Raw genomic sequence first — 8,121 nt, 5'->3', positions numbered from 1 at the left:
CTGCTTATGCAGGGGGTCAGACTCGATGATCTATTGAGGTCCCTTCCGACCCTAACATCTATGAATCTATGAAAGCGTGGGAGGTATGACTTAAAACCTACAAGATGTATCATATGTCTCAAAGTAGGTTTGTAGTCAATGATTACCCAAAGTACACCTGCTGGAATTACGCAAATACATGAGGCACTCGTTCAACGTAGGGCACTTGTTACAGCAGTATTCTTGACAGACTGTCGCACTGTGTGGATCCTGTGTTGCAACATTCCAAAAGCCTCAATTGGCACCATTATTGCTACAGTTCTTTTACACACAGAGGGCATATTAAGCGACTGTTAAGAAAGTCATGCAAAGTAGAAAATGAAAGGGAAACCCTCCCAACAACATCAAGTGAAGAACGCATAGGACATCAAAAAGATCATCTACTCCACTGCTGACTCAGGTGCACGGGCCAACCAGAGGTGACACTCTGCTAGACTTGGTCCTGGCCAAAGGAGATGACCTGGTGACCGACTTAAACATAGAGGGAAGTCTGGGCAACAGCGACCACGAAACCATCGTGTTCACTGTCCAACATATGGCATACAAATCGGATAGCAGGATTAAGTCTTGGATTTCAAAAATGCAAATTTCAACAAGCTTAGGTCACTGTAGGAGGATGGCTGTGTCCTTCCCAGTTCCCCTCAGAGCCCACCTGCCACGACTTTGACTGAAAGGAAAAGATGTTAAGTGTTTATCCCTGAGGGTGAGAACTCACCACAGATTACCCAGATGGTTAACTTCCCAGTGTTAACTTTATTGGTATCAGAGTTACATTGTTTCCTCCCTGCTAATTGCCTCATTAGCAGAGGGAGCCCTAGGGCTGTTCTAATTAACACGGTGAGTTTCCTGGCTGTTTTAGTCAATTTCAACTTGCACAGTGTTCTCACTGCCAATTACCTCATTGACGGGGGCATGTCTCACCAGCTCTTCAGCAGAGAGGCATCTCTGCCGTGATCTCTCCATACCCAGGGCTGAACCCACTGCACGCCCTGGCTGCCTGGTGGGGTGAATGACTTTGCAAGGTTCTCCCCTCCGTGCACTGCCCCGGAGTCCTCTGCCTCAGTATTCCTCTTCCCGCTCAGCTCTGCCAGGTCCCCTGGATCCTCCCTTAGTTGCCCGTGCTGTCTATAGGTCTCGGATCGGTACCCCACTCCTTACCAGTGGATTGCGGCTATTCCCATCACTGGTCCCCGACTCCCTTCAGGGTCTTGTGCCTCCTCCTCTTCCTCTCTCTCCTCATCCATGTTCTCCTATTCCTCCGGTGCCCAAGGGCAAAGTACGGTCCCTAGCAGCTGGGCTTATGTAGGCAGCAGCGGGTTTAATTACCCTGATCTTCCCTAGGTGTGCCAAGTCCCTTCACCTGCATAGCATGCTCCCCATGGTTTCCTGCCCCCAAGGCTATCCTAGTAACAGGACTTCTGCCCAAGCCCCTGTCACTAGTAGGGCAAGTGCTGCGGGACCAGGATCGAAGGCGAAAGGTATGCACAAAGAATAGTTGTTCCTTAAGGACATGATGCTTGGAGCACAAAAGAAGTCCATTCCCATGTGGAGAAAAGGTAACAGAAGGGCTGGGAAGCCCTCTTGACTAAACAGGGAAATCATGGTCCTCTTAAGAAAGAAGAAAAAGGCTTATAAAGGATGGAAGCTTGGGATGGGCCCCAAGGAGGACTATTCCACGACGGTCCACATTTGCAGGGAATAGATAAGTCAGGCTAAAGTAGCAACCAAATTTAAGATTAGCAACAGGAATCAAGGACAACAAGAAGTCCTTTCTTTAGGTATGTGGGGAACAAAAAGAAAACAACTGCAAGTGTGGGGCCATTGCTCAAAAACTCAGGAAAGCTGGTTACCGGCACCCAAGAGAAAGCTGAACTCCTAGATAACTACTTCGCCTTGATCTTTTATAGGACCAAGAAGAAAACCACACCAGGTAGAGTAGAGAATAAGCATGGCAGGAATAATCGTCTTCCTAGCCCCAGAATTGGTGCATGACCAATTAATAAAATTAGACGTATGCAAGTCAGCAGGACTGGATGATCTCCATCTGAGTGCTGAAGGAGCTAGCCGAAGTTATTGCGGTACACCTGGCAAAACTCTTCCACAACTTGTGGCACTCTGGAGAAGTCTCTGAGGACTGGAAGAGGGCCAATGTCGTGCCCATCCACAGAAGGGCAGGAGGGAGGACCCAGGTAACTATAGGCCAATCATCCTAACTTCCATTCTAGGGAAAATCCTAGAAAAATTAATCAAGGAGTCTATCTGCGATAAGCTTGCAGAAGGTAAGATTCTGAATGACAGCCAGCATGGCTTCGTCGCAGGCAAGTCTTGTCTTACCAACCTCATCTTCTATGACCAGGTAACTCGCCACCTGGACACAAGAAAGCAGGCTGACATTGTATACTTAGACTTCCAAAAGGCGTTTGATCTAGTATCTCACCATGTCCTCACAAGAAAATTGGAGGATTGTGGGCTTAACTCCGAGGCAGTCACACGGGTGAGAAACTGGTGGCAGGATAGGGCCCAGAGTCATAGCGAACGGATCTGCCATCCTAGCTTGAAGTGGGTAGCGGTGTCCCGGCAGGGGTCGGTGCTCAGTCCAGTACTTTTCAATACCTTTATTAACAATTTGGATGTGGGGGTGAAGAGCTCACAGCGAAGAGCTCACTGGCCAAGTTTGTGGATGACACCAAGTTATGGGGAAGTGTGGTCACAGTTGAAGATAGGCTACAGATACAGGTGGACCTAGACAGGCTAGCAAGTTGGGCGGATCGGAACCTGATGAAGTTCAACAGTGAGAAATGTAAACTGCTCCACCTCGGGACAAGCAACCCTCAACACACCTACAGGCTTGGTGGCACCAAACTGACTGGCACCACAAACGAAAGGGACCTGGGATAATGATAGACCACAGTATGAATATGAGCCAGCTGTGCAACAGTGTAGCCAGTAGGGCAAACAATACTCTGGCATGCATCAATCAATGCATCTCCAGCAAAGCCAAGGAGGTGATTCTTCCACTCTACTCAGTGCTGGTGAGACCACATCTGGAGTACTGTGTCCAGTTCTGGGCACCACACTTTAACAAGGATGTGGACAAGCTTGAGAGAGTCCAAAGAGCCACCCGTATGATCAGAGTCTTAAAAGGCAAGCCATACAAGGAAAGGCTAAGGGGTCTAGAACTCTTCACCCTAAGGAAAAGAAGGCTGAGAGGGGACCTGGTAGCAGCTTACCACTACAGTAGGAGAGTACATCAAGGGCTCAGTGAGCAACTGTTCACCACAGCACCCAAAGGGAAAACCAGAAGTAATGGCCACAAACTCCTGGAAAATCAATTCAGGCTCAACATTAGAAAAGACTTCTTCACAGTCAAGGTGTCCAGACTGTAGAATAAGCTCCCTCCCGAGGTGGTGCAATCACCTACTTCGCAAATCTTCAAAAGGAGACTGGACAGTCACCTTGCTGGGGTCACCTGACCTCCAGTTATCTTTCCAGCTTGGTGCAGGTGGCTGGACGCGATGATCTTCTGAGATCCCTTCCGGCCTTACAATCTATGAATCCAGCAGTTCACTGGAGGATGCGCATATTGTGCCAGAAACGGTCTAATAAGAATAGACTGAGTCAAGTGTTGTCATTTAAATCAGCCAATGCAATGCACAAGCTAGCAAAGAAGAATAAAGTTTTATGTTGCTGAACTGGCACTGAAGATTTAAAAGCTGCCAAGGCACATTACCATCCTGAATGCAGGTGGAAAGAACAATGGAAGCAACAAGTCTGTCGTTCCCATTCACACGTGGAGATTACACAAGCAGATAGTCTTTTTTTCTCCTGAAGTGACAGCATAGCATCAAGTGCCTGATGAACCAGATGCTGGTTTTGCATGAAAAAATGTGTACAGTCTGAAAGCTATATTTGAAAGATATTACAATTTAGTAGCAGATCAAGGTGGTGAATGTCCTCTAACCACATTGAAGCAAATAAAGCAAGAACTTCAGACTTGCTACAAGACAGCCATTCAATTTCAGCACCAAAGAAATGCAAATCTTCCACTCCTTGTCTTCTCAACTGTGAAAACTGGTAATGCCGTACAACTATAACTTTTCATATAAACGATGAGGAAGCCACTGTCCTGTGGTTCACAGAAGAGTTTTCAGATGCACAAAACTTTTACCATGCTGCTCTCAAGATCAAAGTAGAACCTGAAAGTTATAGTTGGCATAAAAGGATATAGCAACTTGCATGAAGAGCAAACCCAAAAATGTGTTCCTGATAACCTTTACACATTGATCCATTTGATTCTGGAAGATGACAATAACGACTTAGCTCTTGAAAGTCATGTGCAAGGTAAGAATCTAGACAGAGGCGTACTTAGTATGTCAGGATTTGGCTTATCTGCAATCAAGAGGCAAAAAGCTAAGACCAAAACATGTTGGGTTAGGATTGCTGATACATAATACAACTAGATCTATGAAGCTCATATAAAGTCTCCATGCTTCTGGATGCAGCATACCATATGACACAGTTCGTCACAACAAGATGACCATTGGTGAGAAAAACTTAAAGGAATTTCAGAAAAATTGAGTTATCCCAAGCAATCTGGTTCCCAGTAGTTTTGTTCAGTTTTCATCAGACAATATCAACATCTTAGAGAAGACACTGGATGGAAAACAAAAATTTCATGCAACACAAATTGTAGCATTTCAAAGAGGATCATCGAAACTAGCTGAGATTGAAAAAACACGACAGCATCTGAAGCAATATGGCATATTTTGATAAATATAAATTATGTATTAATAATCTAACTTATCCGCATTCTTAAATAAAAAAGAGGTATTGTCTAATTCAATACAAAGCTCAAGCAAGTAGGCTAGCTTGAGTTAATGTTTTCTGTACTGTACGCCTGCTATGAAATTTGTAGTGATAGAATCTGTGAGCTTTTCATATTAAGAGTATTGTTTACTAGTTCTTTTAATTTCATTGTGTGAATACATATATGCTAATGTCAGCCATCTTGGAATCCAATATGGCCACCATAACGGAAATGTTACGATTGATCTCCTCAGTTCATATAATGCTGTTTTCATCATTAAAATTAATTTTCCAGCCCTACTGAGGGCTGAAATATTGGCCAAAATGTAAATTTGCAGCAGACATCTTGGATTCCAATATGGTGCCTACATGCACTACTTGCCATATTGGCAACATGACTTTTCTGACTTAGGTAAACCACCTCTACTGGAAACAAATTGCAGGAGCTTGTGGCAATGAGTCACCTATAACAACAAAATCTAGAGGCCTGATTGGTCCATTTGTATCTTAGACTATTCCCCATGGGTCTGAAAATTAAAATAGTTTTGAACTATTACCTAATCATTAAATGATTTTAAACAACTACTGCTGTAAAATAAATAATATCTTACTTCGCAAATTCTCCATTGAAAACATTTATTTAAAAAAAAAAAAAAAAAAAGGTTTTGGGGTGGAGTATTTTTTACAAATAAATTAAAATATAATCTTTTTCTTTTCTGCTGCAACAAGTCTATGTTCTTCCCATTTTTCTTTCATGAAAAACCACCAATCTAATTCATAACAGATAAAATAACACAAGTCCTTTCATCAGAACCTGTTCTGGAGAACAAGCTCGTCTCTTATTTAAACCAGAACATCTCTCTCTTCTTTTTGAGAGGCTTCTTAGACTTTGGAATACTCTCTTCAGGAAGTTTCATCAAGCATGCATCCAAAATTTCAGGCCATCCTCCATCCTAATCAAGCAGTCCATGCTATGGTTCTTTCTGGCCTCACAGATCCCTTGCTTCCAATTTCTCAGTCTTAAATACCAATCTTCAAAATGTATCACTAGCTCCTAACGCTAGCAGTATAATAGCAGTCTTCAAATACTTTGAAGGGCTGCCATGAAGAAGAAGAAAAACACCTTTTCTCTTGCTACAAAAAGCAGGATGCAGACCAATGTCTTAAAATTGCAGCAAAGTAAGTTTAGATTGGATATCAGGGAAAACTTACACTGTTAGAATAAATTGTATAAACTGCCTACATAAGCTGTGAACTCTCCAACACTGACGGTGTTCAAGAAGAGGTTGGATAGCCACTGGTCAGGGATGAGATACGTGTAACTATGCCTATGTTCTCCTACAGGTACTTCCCAGGCTTCTGGGTTTTGCTGGTTGCCACTTAGGGGTGGGAGGGAATCCTGCTCCCCCACCCCTTGCTGTTACGCCCAAAAGGTTTTTTATTATTATTTTTAAGCTTTCTTCTTAAGCATTGGGTGTTGGCTGCAGCCAAGCTGGGGATTTTGACTGAGACTTAAAGCCAGAAATTCCTGGCTACAGGGTCTTGCCCCTTCACTCAGGACCAAACCAATCACCGTATTTGGAGTCAAGAATGAATTTTACCCCACGATCAGATTGGTGTGGATTGTTGAGGATTTTTGCTTTCTTCTGTAGTAGGGGGTGTGTCCTCTTCCTTGATCTCCTGAGCATATATTAACAACCTTTTACAGAAGCAGGACACGGGGTGCCAGTGCCCCCTTCTTTATCTGTGACAGGGTAGGGCATTATGCCTTGTGTGGTATCAGGGTTGATGGTAGTTTTACTAAGAGGTTAGATTATGGATTTGTACAGAATGGTTTGGGGAGGGATGATCTTGCCTTAGGCAGCAGGCTGGACTAGACCTATGGAGGTCCCTTCCAGCCCTATTTCTCTATGATTGCTATGAAGTTCTCATGGATGCCTTCTAAACGGCATACAGCTAGCTTTTACAGCTTGTGGAAAGGTGTTTCTTATCATTAAAATCTCGTCATGTTTCAGATGTACAAATGGGAAGGAAATACTCTTAAGGATGACATGCAAATACAAGAGAAATGTACGGACATTTCTTTATTCACACAATGACCCACAACAAATTGCTATTTGTTCAGTGGTCAAAGTAAGCCACGCCATACTATTCTCTGGTAATTTATTTTATCATTCATTAGGCAGAAGCCTCAACACTAACCATCTCACATACACGTGAAAAGTCTATACACTTAAATTTAACAGAAGACAAAAAGTGTTCAATTGTGACTATTTCTATCAGCCAACTGTTACTGAAGGTCGAAAAGCCAGACCTACCCAAGCTCAGCAGCTCACCACTCAATTAATCAAGTCTGCTCCGCACATGAGCTGACGTGCCCAGTGTCGCATCATGTGCATTTGTATAAATGATGAAATGTGTGTCAGTGCTGAGAAAATGGCAGTGGTATGCTTCTGAACTAAAACACCTTCGATGCGTTTTAGTTCAAAAGCGCGCCACCACCATTTTCTCAGTGCTGTGTGCATTTTGCCATTTATACAGATGTATGCACACAGCATTGGGGGCATTTAAAAGCATGCGGCGCAACCATGTGTACAAATGCCCACCAACACTTTTTCTTGCCCTCTGATCTGAACAGGGAGACCTCTACATCTCTTTGGAGCCGTAATGATTTTCAACAGGATCTTAGATGGGAGCCTGTTACCATTTTTTCTCTCACTGCTTCTTGACCGGTGTCTTATGTTAAACTCCTTATAAAAAGAGGCTGTCAGTTTTCCCTTTCACACAGCTCTTTCACACAAAGGACAAAAACAAATTAAGAGGCAGGTGAGTGTGCCTGCAAAAACTGAAAATGCAGGCTCAAACACAGCACAGGAACACCGCGACCTTATTTCATTTTGATATTAAAAGCACTTACAAGCCGACAGACATCCTCTCTCATAGCCAACAAAATAAGAAAAACAACTCCGTTCGCATTATACCTACAAAGGCTATAAGCTAGAAATGGACCTTAACAGACAGGACACCCATGTGGTAAACATATACTTAACACAGCAAAACATGCAGCTATTTTCAGCTGTACATTAACACACCCTATGACAACAGGGTTGGGGGGAGGTTGCTGAGGTGCAAGAAAAGGGTTTTTTCTTAGTGATATCTGCTACCCTGGGACTGGGCAGTCGGTCCCGAGGCTGGGCTAGCCTCCCTCCGCCCCACTAGGCGATCAGCAGCGAAATCGCGGTCTCCATCAGCCCGGGAGCGAACAATGCCCGCCGG

General features: G+C 43.8%; 1 protein-coding gene across 8 annotated transcripts in view; it reads right to left on the bottom strand.

The window, feature by feature from the left end:
• Window positions 1–8,121, bottom strand: part of KIDINS220 (kinase D interacting substrate 220) — a 137,051-nt gene that overhangs the window by 128,678 nt on the left and 252 nt on the right. The window lies entirely within an intron of this gene.

The sequence above is a fragment of the Alligator sinensis genome, unplaced genomic scaffold, assembly GCF_000455745.1.
Source record: "Alligator sinensis unplaced genomic scaffold, ASM45574v1 scaffold866_2, whole genome shotgun sequence".
Lineage (NCBI taxonomy): Eukaryota > Metazoa > Chordata > Crocodylia > Alligatoridae > Alligator > Alligator sinensis.
Note: the sequence above shows the minus strand (reverse complement) of the source record. Positions and strands in the feature narration are given on the sequence as shown.